Source organism: Panthera pardus, unplaced genomic scaffold (assembly GCF_024362965.1).
Source record: "Panthera pardus isolate Hobbes unplaced genomic scaffold, ASM2436296v1 HiC_scaffold_8, whole genome shotgun sequence".
NCBI lineage: Eukaryota > Metazoa > Chordata > Mammalia > Carnivora > Felidae > Panthera > Panthera pardus.
In genome coordinates this window covers 150914793-150927444 of record NW_026527013.1, presented here as the reverse complement: position 1 = coordinate 150927444, position 12652 = coordinate 150914793, and positions in this window count along the sequence as shown.

Below are 12652 nucleotides of genomic sequence, written 5' to 3'. Positions count from 1 at the left end.
TGGATGAAAGGGCCAGAAGTATTTCTCTAACACTGTTTCTTCCTTAAGAATGGAACAGAAACCCCCGTAAATATAAGGATAGGTTTGTAATTTTTTTCCTTCACAGTGGTCTGGATGAGCCATGGCCATTATTCTACCTTTTAGGTTTGGGCTTTAACTAAAATGAGGCTAAAGGGTATTCTTCTTGGCTTTCTAGATCTTACTATTCTCCTAGTGACAGCATTGACAAAGAAAGCCCAGTTGCCAGAGTTCCAGAGCCAAATGTATCTTACCAGGCTGTCCTTGCCAGGCTTCCTCTTCTTTTTTAAAAAAATTATATGGGGGCGCCTGGGTGGCTCAGTCGGTTAAGCGGCCGACTTCGGCTCAGGTCATGATCTCGCGGTCCGTGAGTTCGAGCCCCGCGTCGGGCTCTGTGCTGACAGCTCAGAGCCTGGAGCCCGTTTCAGATTCTGTGTCTCCCTCTCTCTGACCCTCCCCTGTTCATGCTCTGTCTCTCTCTGTCTCAAAAATAAATAAACGTTAAAAAAAATTTAAAAAAAAATTGTATGTATGTATGTAGATAGGTATGTATGTATGTATTCAGAAAGAGAGAGAGAGAGAATGATTGGGGTAGGGGCAGGGAGAGAGGGAGAGGGAAAATCCCAACCAGGCTCCATGCTGTCAGCACAGAGCCTGAGGTAGGGCTGGAACGCACGAATCATGAGATCATGACCTGAGCTGAAATCAAGAGTCAGAGGCTTAACTGACTGAACCACAAAGGCACCCTGTCCTCTTCTGTCTTCCATGATCAAGGACTCCTTCCAAATAGAAGTATTCCCAGCTCATTTGGCAAGGAAGAAAAAGTAAGGAGAAAAGAGGCTCTAGTGATGTTATCTAGGCTTGAGAGGGAGATTTTCCTGTCCCCGCTAAAAGCCACTAATTCTATAGTGAGGAGATATACACACACACACACACACACACACACACACACACACACATATATATGTATACACACACACACACACACACACACACAAACACACACTTCTTCCCTGACTTTGGAAAGAGGGAGTAGTATAGCACGTATCCTTGAGTTCCACCTAGAGGTTACAGAATATCTCTGACAAAAAGTATATCATGATGACTGGGAAGAAAATAATTTGTTATTCTGATTTAGGGGACTTTCACTTGCAATTGGAAGGAAAGATGAAATATTCTCAGTTAAAATGGGAAAAATATTAAGACAGTCAACATCACTTCTGACATTAAAAAAAAAAAAAGATTAACAGTGGATAAGGTGCCTGGTAATTCAAAGGAGAACACAGGGGAAAGTACAAGAATCTACATATGTTTCAGCAGACATACTGATGCATTTAATATAGGTTGGGGTAAAAAGTCAAGGTGAACTGGAGGCTCAGCAAAAAAGATCAATTTTACCTCATAAATATCACTGAGACTTGGTAGTATAGAATTCATCATGAAGACGGCGATCAAAGGTGTATCTTGTTCAAATGAAATCAATCAGGTAGGAATGGAAGCAAAATGAAATTACAGCTTAAAGAATCTGTAACCGAGTGTAAATCTACAAATGTGAATATGTCAGTGCCTAGAAACCATAGTGGGTGAAGAAAAAAGAGAGAGGCTCGCAGGCAGACAGTCTAGTGGGAGAATTCTATGAAGGATATAATGTCTTTCTGAAGTAGTCAACAAAATTGGACCTGAGTTATGGTAGAGATATAAAGGTTGTTAGAAGGGACCCTACTCCCTGCCTGCACGTATCCATGAAATAGCTCTCACTCCAGCAAGGGATGGCACGCCAGTAAAACTTCTATCTGTTCTCCCCACGCTTTATTTACTCCCCAACAGTGGACTCCCCAGCATGGGAACAGCTATCCAACAGGTATACGTAGGCAGATTCTGACATCAGTTGATTTCCTTTTTGGATGTGAACAAGATAATGACCTGAAAGTCAGGTGTCATATGTTGTCTTTATCTCTTTGGCCCCTCTCTCAGGGCTTGATACAGATGAGGCAGTGACTCTTCTAGATGGATAATTGTCTGTCTGGATAGGAGTTCCACCTAGAAGTTATAGAGCACCCAGGATAACAAGAATATCATGCTGACTACCTTAAAGACTCCTCTCCCCAAGATCCAACCAGGGAGGTTTTAGAAGGCACAGTTGTGGTCACAGGTCCAAGCCACCTGCTCCCGTCCAGATCTAGTAATAATAGGAATAGAGATAGATCTAGATATACGGATCTCATGTCTGTCTTTTGTGTCTATTTCTCACGTGGGCCCCTAAACTTCTAATAACGGGTACCTGAGTTGTTTCCATTTTAGAAATATTTAGGAATCCAAAAAACAGTTCCTTTAAAAAATGTCTTCAGAGATCAAGGCACAGAGCTCACCTTTGGCCTCACGTCTCCTTGTGTCTTTCTGGGGACCTGAATCCTACGTTCTTTACAATCCAGCTGGGATGCCACTTCTGTGCTTCTCTCCCGTAGCCACAAAAGGTCAGGTTTTCTCTAGATTGTAAATGCCTTGGAGCAGAAACCAACAAACCACAAGCTTCTTCCTACATCATCATCCTCACTTAAAAAAAATTTTTTTTGAATGTTTGTTAATTTTTGAGAGAGAGAGACAGAGCGCAAGTGGGGAGGGGCAGAGAGAGAGGGAGACAGAATCAGAAGCAGGCTCTGAGCTGTCAGTGCACAGCCCAATGCGGGGCTCAATCCCACAAACCGTGAGATCAGGACCTGAACTGAAGTCGGACGTTCAACTGACTGAGCCACCCAGGCGCCCCTCGTCATCTTCACTTTTAAACCTGTTCCTATCTCTGTCAACTGAGTCAGGAGACTCAGAGTCATGCCAGGCTCCTGACTCGAAATCATGCCCCTTCATCTCTCATATGGGAATGTACTCCATTTGCCCTGGACTGTTTCAGCTAAAGGCCCTCGCCCCTGGCGTAACTATCCAATGCCAACTTTCACTTTCAAATCACCCTTTATAGATGATCAGCTATACAGACACCTTGAACCCATATCTGACCTTGCCTTCTCCCTAGGTCTTAAACGGAGTCCCCTTGTCTGCCTCATCAAGTCTCCATACAACACCCAGTGCTCAACCCAACAGGTGCCCTCAATACCCATCACCCACCCTCCGCTCCCTCCCACCCCCCATCAACCCTCAGTTTGTTCTCAGATTTTAAGAGTCTCTTATGGTTTGGCTCCCTCCCTCTCTAACCCTTTTTTTTGTTCCTTCCCCTCCCCCATGGTCTTCGGTTAATTTTTTCAGGATCCACATAAGAGTGAACAAGTCTCATTACTGTAACTGTCCAACTACTCCTTTGGATGCCATACTTTGATTCTACCCCCCACAGCTGCCAGAGAAGACTGTTGGAAACTCAAATGTACTCATGATGTTTCCTTATTTACAATCATTCTCTACCTTCCCCCCCACAAACAAGCCCAAACTGACATGTCTGACCTTTGATTATATCTAGCATCCCACCAGTTTCTTCTTGTAAATTGAACTTTAGTCACACCAAAATGCAAGTGCTTACACACCTCATGCTGTCTTTCTTCTTTATCTTGGCCCGTGATGCCTCCTTTACCTGGAGACAATCCTCCTTCTGCCCTCCTTCCCCATTACATGGCAAACTGCTCTTCCCCTAGGATTCACCTAATATCAGGCACCTTCCTTTACCACCTCTGACCTCCCCAGGTTTGGATTATGGGTTCCTTTCCCTGTGTTGCTGTAATAACTTGTTTTCATGTCTACTGAATTTATAGTACAGTGTCTTTATTGTTTATATGATTGTTCTCTCCTTAGACTGGGAGATCCTTGAGAATAAAGAACTACCTTTTCCTGATTTGGGGGACCATGGTGAGAAATACAAGTCCACAGTGGGCAGTCCATAAATATTTTTTACAATATTTATCACAACACACTTGAAACATACAGAGAAATATACAGAAGAAATATACAGAGAAATATAATACTATTAGCACCTGTATCCCTGCCACTTGAAATCATGATGACAATTTTGCTAATCTGCTTTGTCACATTTTTGCTCATTCCTCTATCCATGCATCAATGCATCTTGTTTTTAATGTATTTCAAAGTAAATCGAAGACAGTGTTCCATCCTGCCCCAAATCTGTCAATATACATATCATTAACTGAAGTTCATTATTGTGTGTGTGTGTTTTCCCTTTTAAGATGAACATACACTGAAACGCATAAATCTTAAGTGTACGTTTGTTGAGTTTTGACACATACATACATTTGGGTAACTTCTGCTTTCTCCACTAAATTGTGTTTACATCTTTGTCAAAAATCAGTTGACTATATTTGTGTGGCTGTATTTCTGAGCTCTTATTCTATCGCATTGATTTATGTGTCTCCTCTTTCACCAATACCATGCTGTCTTGACCACTCTATCTTTATGGTAACTCTTGAACTTGATCATTTCTATTTGCTGTCATTTCCTCTCAGACTGAAGAACTTCTTTCAACACTGCTTCCAGTTCAGGTCTGTTGGTAAGAGAGTCTCTTGATTTTACTGAAAACTGTCTTCATTTTGCATTCACTCTTGAAGGATATTTTTCCTGGATAGAGAATTCTGGGTTAACAGTTTGCCATTTAAAGCCTCTTTAAAGATTTTGTTCTAGGGGCGCCTGGGTGGCTCAGTCGGTTGAGCGTCCGGCTTCGGCTCAGGTCATGATCTCCCAGTTCGTGAGTTCAAGCCCCGCATCGGGCTCTGTGCTGATAGCTCAGAGCCTGGAGCCTGCTTCGGATTCTGTGTCCCCCCTCTCTCTCTGCCCCTCCCCCACTCATGCTCTGTCTTTCTCTGTCTCAGAAATAAACATTAAAAAAAAATTTTGTTCTAATGTATCCTAGCCTCCATGTCTTTCTAACAAGAGATCAGTAATGACTTGAATTGTCATTCCCTTTTACACAAATGTTGATTTTCTCCAGTTTCATTCAAGATTTTCTCCTAATCTTTGGTTTTTCACAGTTTATGTTTTGCCTAGGCATGTTTTCGATGTATATATCCTGCTTAAGTTTTTCTAAGCTCCTCAAATTTGTAAATGTCTTTCAACAAAGTAAAAGAAAAAAATAGCCATTATTTCTTCCCCATTCCCACTCTCTTCTCCTGGGATTTGAGTTATGGTAAATGTTTTCATATTTTGCTGCATGTTTCTGAGGTCCTGTTCTTCCTTTTTTTGACAGAGAGACAGGCAGACAGACAGACAGACAGCACATGAGCAGGGGAGGGGCACAGGGAGAGAGAGAAAACCCCAAGCAGATTCTGCGCTGATCGTGCAACTCTGGGCTTGATCTCATGAACCACAATTTCGTGACCTGAGCCAAAATCAAGAGTCAGATACTCAACCGATTGAGCCACCCAGGTGCCTCTCCTTTTCTTTCTTTAATTTTTTTTCCTATTCTTCAAATTCATTAATTTCTATTGATCTTCAAGTTCACAGACTCGCCCATCATCACCTCTTTTTACCTAAGCTGACCGGTGAATTTTTAAAATTTCAAATATTCACTTCCTCAACGGTAGAATTTCCACTTATTCTTTGTTATTCTTTTTACTTCTCTGCTAAGATTTACTTTAAGACAAATTCATGATGAACATATTTTCTTCAAGAGCTTGAGCAACATTCTAATAGCTACGTCAGAATCCTTGCCTGCTAATGCCAACATCTGGCTCATCTTGGGGTTGGCCTTTCCTTATTTTCTTTCCTCTTAAGAATGAATCAAATTTTCCTGATTCTTTGTATGTTAAATAATTTTAGATTATGGATTGCTAGATTCTGCTTTATTCCTCTAAAGAGAGTTTTGTTGTTAAGATTGTTTATGTTAGCAGGCAATTAGCATGAGAGGCCTTGAACTTCAAACTCTTTCTTGGATGACAGTTTCAATCTAATCCTTAACTAGGATGCTTGGAACCTGCTCTAGACATTCTCATGTCAGGAGTCAGTCAGATGGTTGGAATGCGTGTATAGACAAACCTTTAGGCTCCTTCTCTCTGGTTCCATCACTTTCCAGAGGCTGTGTTGTCCAGAACTTTGTCGTCTGATTCCATCAACCAAGAAGAATTCAGATTTTCTATCACAGTTTTAGAGCTCCATATGTATAGGGCAAACTGAGCCTTCACTCAGTTCATGAGCCATGAAAATGGGAACTCAGCCAATGTCTTCTGCTTCATCAAAGTGTTGATTCCCCTACAGAAACTACCTACATTTGGTTGTTCTCAAGCATCTTCTGGCCATTGGTTTTGCTTTTTTGTTCTGTTTTATTTTTGTTTTGTCTAGAGTTTATAGTTGTTAACTGAAGAAGGGTCAGTCAGAGAGGAGCTTACTCAGACATTATTAGAAGCGAGTCTCAATAATTCATAAATATTTATTGAGTTAAACCTTAGTCTGGCACCTCAAGGACAGAGATCTTTATCTATTTATTTAGATAAAGTGCCAGGAATCATGGATGGTATATTTTAAGTACTCCAAAAACATTTCTTGAATAAATGAACAGATGAATATACAATTAACATCTACATTTTCCATGTGCCTTAACTGACTTTCTCAGAAACTGAACACATAATTAAAAGGAGCATAACCCATAATCTCTTTTCAAAACTAACAATTGTTAGCACTGTCATATTTGCTTTTTGTATACTGTTAAAGAGTCATGAAATTAGATATAAAGTAGAAGACCCCTAAATCTATTAATTTTTTGCCCTAACTTTGAATGCCAGGACACATATATTTTCATCTAAATTATAGAGAATTCATTAATCTTTCTAATTTCCCAAAAGGAGAAAAGGGACATAATAAGTGGTTCTTCTAAAAGAGTTCAGTGGGCAAATAAGATAGAAAAAGTCTGTATTCAACAAAATAAACCTTTATGGAAAATCTCAGAGCTAGTGCATGTTCAAAACCATTAAGGATAGTGTATACTACATAGAACTTCCCAAACCTATCTGACCTTGGAACACTATTTTAGAACACTTCATGGGACTACTGTTCTCTGCAACTCACTTTAGGGAAAGCTACTATGGAACAGTCCCATATTTCCGATGCAAAAATTTAGGCATGGAAAGTCCTCCTTTGATAGACTGGATCCGCATCCTATATCTCTGGTTCCCCAAAGGGCATATTCTCTCCTTCCCCCATTGAGCCTGGATTTCATTTCTACCTTTCCATTACATCTGCCTTAAGTAAAATCAGCCATCAACTTTGGCTATTTACATGTTGATCCCAACATAAAAGAGAATAAAACAGCAGAAGCAGACTGGAGGAACGATTAAGAACGTGGAGATATAAAAGGCAATTGCTTTCAAGAGGATTCACCTGGCACACAGGGCTTTCTTTCATGATTAAATTCTTTTTGAAAGCCTGAATCAAAGGTGCAGCCTATCAGAGAGCTAGGAAATCCATAATAAAAAAAATGTCATTGATGAGAGCCGTTTTGTTATCATACTGAGTGCTTTTGACAGCATTCGCTGCCTAAGCACATGAGGGAAACTGCAATACTTGCTGAAGGTTTCCTTTTATACAAAACGCTACAATGAAGTGCCCAGTGAGCGAGAAAAAAAAGAAATAAAACACAGTTGGCAAAGTCAAAGCAAGCAGAATTAATGCCTCCGAACCACAGCCCTGGCATCTCTAGCTCCCCAGGGGGATTGGTGGGAAACTATAGCTTTTGTTCAGTCCTTTCAGAACACTATTAATTTTTTTCTGCTTGGCTGAGTCAGGACTGTATAGGGGACAGGCAAGGGGCAGGGCAAACCCATTTTTAAGTCTTCACGTCCTGAATAGGCACCAGTAATATTCAAGAAGTAACAACCATGAGTAATAAGTGTCCTTGGGGACCCAGGAATGTTTTCTCATCCAGGACCACAGAGTCCCAAACAGGGCCCTGCATGTATAAGGCATGTTCATCAGTCAGCAAGTCCCGCTGATAAATATGGCTCCTGTTGTGCAATATTTCCATTTATCACCTTTACTTAGAAGAAACTGACGTCAAAAGAAACTTAGGAAGGGGTGGAAGGAAGGGAGAGTCAAGAGGATGTGTACTTAGATCTACCCTACTTGGGCGGACAAAAAAAAAGGAGATTGATAAAAAGCCCAGTAAGTCTTTTAATGTGGGGACCCAGAAATTCACCTCATGTGATCGGGGATCACAGGTGAAAAGGAATACATACACTGGCCACGGGGTATATGGTGGCCCGAGCATTTATCTTTACTTCCCTTTTTAAAAACTGGAGATAATCATTCTCTGATTGCCATGCTAATGTTTTCCCGTTTATTTAATCAGACCATACAGAGAGGTATAATGAAGAAAGGAAAATCACCCCAAGTTCCACTTTGCAGATATTAACACTGTTAAAACCTTGATTCATGTTCATCAAGGTTTCCATGATACATAAATCACAGACTTTGAATATGCTATAAAGATGGATTCATCCTTTGCTTGCCATTTTATAACTTTATTCCACTTAACTATAAATCATGATCATCTTTCTGTATCAATACTTACATCATCATTTTGAATAAATGTAAAGTATGTCCTTAGTTGGATATATAATTATTCATTTGCCTAAGCTCACTGCTGAATAATTTCCCACTATTATAAACAATGCATAATAAATATACTTGCTTATATATCCTTGCATACTTCTTTATTTACTTAGGAAAAAAGCCTAGATGTAAAACCACTGGGTCAAAGAGCACGCGTATTTGAGTTTTATATACATTTTGCCAGACTGAGTTATGTTGGGGGAAAATAGTGTATCAATTTACACTGGCACCAACAGTATATGAGAGTCAGCACTTAGCTTCAGTACTTGGGATATGAGAAGCTTCTCACCCGTATTGGGGCTGTACCCATACTACAGAGTCAGAACCCACTGATGGCAGTCTGAGCCTGATTCATCTTTGTACCCTCCAAAGCAAGGAAAATGGCATTGGTTCTACAGTGGATGCCCCATAAAGGCTCTGATAAGTAGGTGAAGTTCTCATCATGACCTCCAGACCCTATAGTCTCTGTCCACCCCCATCACCTCCCGGCTCCCTCCCTAGTGATTCTTCCACTTTGTCTGCTCTAGGCACACTGATATCCTTACTGTTCCTCCACACTCCTACACACTTACTATACTCTCTCCAGGGTGCTGGCACCTGCTATTCCTTCTTTCTGGAACTTTCTTCCCCTGATATCCACAGGACTCATTCTCTCAGGATGCTGCTCAAAGGCCACATTATCAGTGAATCTTCCAATTTTCAACTGCAATTCCCTCAACATCCACTGTCTTCCTTCCATCATATTAATTTTCTCCAATGTCTGTATGGCCATGTGACACTATATATGTTACTTGTTTATGGTGTTTACTTTCTGCCTCCACCCACTAGGGTGGGAGTTTTTGTACATTTTGTTTACTGCTGGATTCCCAGCACCTAGAAGAGGTGCTGAGTAATACACAGTAAATGAGGATATTGAATTATTAAACTAAAAAATGAATGAAGACATTTGCAAGCAGAAAGTTCACTGCTGGAGCCATAAATGAGGGCACAGTGAGAGAAAGGGTACACATGGCTGAACAGAATAAGGCTGCAACATAGGCTCGAGTCATGTGATCAGAATGGTCATTCCATATCTAGTCATTCCATATCTAGTTGAAGTTGGAAGTGAAAGAATCCAGGTCATCTTGAAAAGTGTGCCATTTTGGAATACAAAACTCACATGACATTTCTACAAAATGCGTATTACAAAGTAAAAATGGATTAGCAAGTAGAAATCAATATGGTGTCAATATGGACGAGGCGCTATTGGAGATACCATTTATGAAAAGAGATTGTGTTCCAGAAAAGAAGAGAAAGTGTCCCAAAGGATGTGAAACTGGGAACATGTGACTGGTGTGTTCAGGGTATGGAAGAGCGGAGAAGAGAGTGTTTTCATTTACTCGTGAACTTCAGGAAGGCAGTTTGATAACCCAGGCATTAAAGCGAGAACTGAAAAAAGAAACACAGACCTGCCCTCAAGGAATCTACAACCCAGCGGGGAAGAAATATGCGTAAGCTACCACTGTGGCACCATGTTGTGGGTGCTATTTGTGGCAGAACTGAGGGGTCCTTAACCCAGATGAGTAGGTGAGGGAGGAGGGAATTGTCAGGAATGGTAGTCTCTGGGCTGAGTTGAGAAAGATGTGTCAGATAGGAATTGGCCAGAAGGCACAAAGGACACACTCCCAAGGAGGAGAAAGTCACCTGTGCAAAAGCTCTAAGGCAAAGAAAAGGTGTGGTGCTCAAGGAACTATGAGGAGAAGAGCACAGCCTTCTCTGCTCAAGGCAGAGGCTGCAACAGTCCTGAGACATGTGGCTGGAGAGGTGAGCAAGCCCAGGGAGTAGAAGTCTCCTCTCTGGGATTCATCCCTATTGGGAGACACTGGGCTCCATGGAAGGAATTGAGAAGGGAGATCAACCCTAATCCTTAATAAACTCATCTCACAAAATTCCAGGCATATTGAACAGACTAAAAGAGAACAAGAGCCCGTTTAATACGACCTGAAGCCTGCCAGGATCAAAGGAAAAAAGCATCAAAGGTGAAACTCAGACATCAGCCTTCCACAGGCCTGCAGCAGAGGACATCATAGGCAACAGAGGGGAATGGCAGCCAAGGGCACTGGATTTGGGAGGTGGTCCTGGCTGCTGCTTCCTGAAAAACAGAAGCATTGTGGACAGAAATCAAGGTGAGACTTGGCTTACTTTCCGGTTACTTCCATTGCCTCTTGAAATTCCGCCCATTCCCCCATCACTAGTGATTCATAGGATGTTTCTGTGATAAAATTTGACTTTCATTGAATAAAGAACCGAATCTATGACAAGCTACAAAAGCCTTCCTACATTGTGTCATGTGTCATCATTTTTTCTCCACTGTGACAAACAGTTGTGGATATGAGAAGCAACTGGCCTCCAGCCTGAGCATACGTACTAGAAGAATGTTCCATTACACTAGCATTTCCGCATACCAAAATCACCTGGAATTTTTTTTTTTTTTACAATACCAACGCCTGAGTCTCACCCCAGAGATTCTCATTCAATGGGTTTAGGGTGCCTGGGAATCAGTGATTACAGTGTTCCTATTAAAAGTTCTAACGAAACCAATTATAAACATGAAGTTTGACAGTGTATCCTCTAGAATCTCCTACGTTTATTTCACGGTGGGCCCAGCAATTTTTGGCAGAGTACTGATTAACATCCAACAAGACGCTAATCTTCAGCAAAATATAGTTTAAGAAGTTCTCATCTTTCTTTTTAAAGAAATAAAAATGCCTGGGACTACTCGTGTACATTTATTGTTTTCTATTTACCATCAATCACAGCATCAATCAGTGAAAGAAGCCAGGATTTTCATTAATCCTTCTCATTTAGGTTTAATTATTTTGAGACAAATGATAAGCAAACAAGCAAGTACGAGTATTTCCCTCTTCTACTGGAGACTACCTTCTAAACAGAGTAAGAAGCCCACTTACTCTACTACAGAGTAAGAGCCCATGACTCTGTCCTCTTCTCAGCCAGCTGAACTTCAACTAAACCCTGCCCCAGGATAGCGAACACTATTCCCTCAAAGCACATGTCTTCATCATTTACAACTCTCCCTCACTTTTCTCCTGACCGGTGGGCACAGCTTTGTGATCCACAAAATATCTAGCCCATGTAAGTATAAATATTAAATAAACTCCTGGGAGGCAGGCGGCACATGGCAGTGACAATGGCATGCTCTCTTGAAACAGCCAGGCCAGACCTGTTTAAATCACGTCTCCACTACTTATTAGTTTTGTGTCCTAGGGCAAGCTTATCTCTCTAATCCCAAGTTTGACCAATAAAGTGAAGAAGCCTGACACATCTAATTTCCGGGACTCAGAGATTAAGGGTTAAAAAGTGAACTGCCTGACTTAAGTATGGTGCCCGATAAATATTTGTGGATTGATTGAAAGGATTTCTAAGGTAATGACATAGCTATTTTTTTTTTTAATCAGAAATTGCTTTAAAATTTTTTCAGGGTATAATGTGAGACAAGGTTTAAAATGAAGGTATTTCCTCTGTTCACAGGTCATTTTCGAAAGAGTGTGCATTCTGGGAATTGAAATATCCCTAGCCCTCTGCTATAGTTAAGGTCAGGGCCATACTCATAAATCCTCGACTTTTTGTTCCTGAGCAGATATTAGCAATGAGCTCCTTTATATTTCTGTCCACACGAACATATTAATGTCAAAGGACAAGTATAAATGAAGAGGCTTGGGCAGCCAAACTTGAAGTTATTCATGAAAACACACATTTTTTGGCTGCTTTTGGAGCACATTTTCAAGCAAGAATATTGAAAGACCAAAGAAATCCAGGGGTTGGGTTATCTACACATACCTGCTCCAATTCAGAACTAATACTCAAAACTGTCCAATCACAGACGCACTTCCTTGGGTAGATGGCAATGTCGTTTTATTTATGTTCTTAGAGACCAAATGTAAAGTAACCTGAGATGTAAATCCTATGGATAAGGAGTTCTATCTCACACAGTAATTTACTATTTATTAAATATTTAATACTACTTATTTGCTCCTTATTGAAGGTTTCTTCAACAGTGACCACCCATATCTTTCAAAATGGATTC